Genomic DNA, 202 nt, shown 5'->3' with positions numbered 1-202 from the left:
TCTTGGAGTGGCGCGTCCTCAACTGCGATAAGAGCATCTCTCGGTTGCCTGTCCACCCCATTGAAAAAGAAAAATCGTTTTGTGTCGTCGTCAATACTAGCCGCCCGTAGCGCTAGCTTCTCAATGCATGAAGTTTATCTCTGTTCGTTTGGCGCCGACAAGTCACGCGCCCGACAACACTAGCGACGCTCCGGCCTACTGG

This window comes from Cystoisospora suis (genome assembly GCF_002600585.1).
Source record: "Cystoisospora suis strain Wien I chromosome Unknown contig_3996, whole genome shotgun sequence".
NCBI classification, from domain to species: domain Eukaryota; phylum Apicomplexa; class Conoidasida; order Eucoccidiorida; family Sarcocystidae; genus Cystoisospora; species Cystoisospora suis.
Note: the sequence above shows the minus strand (reverse complement) of the source record.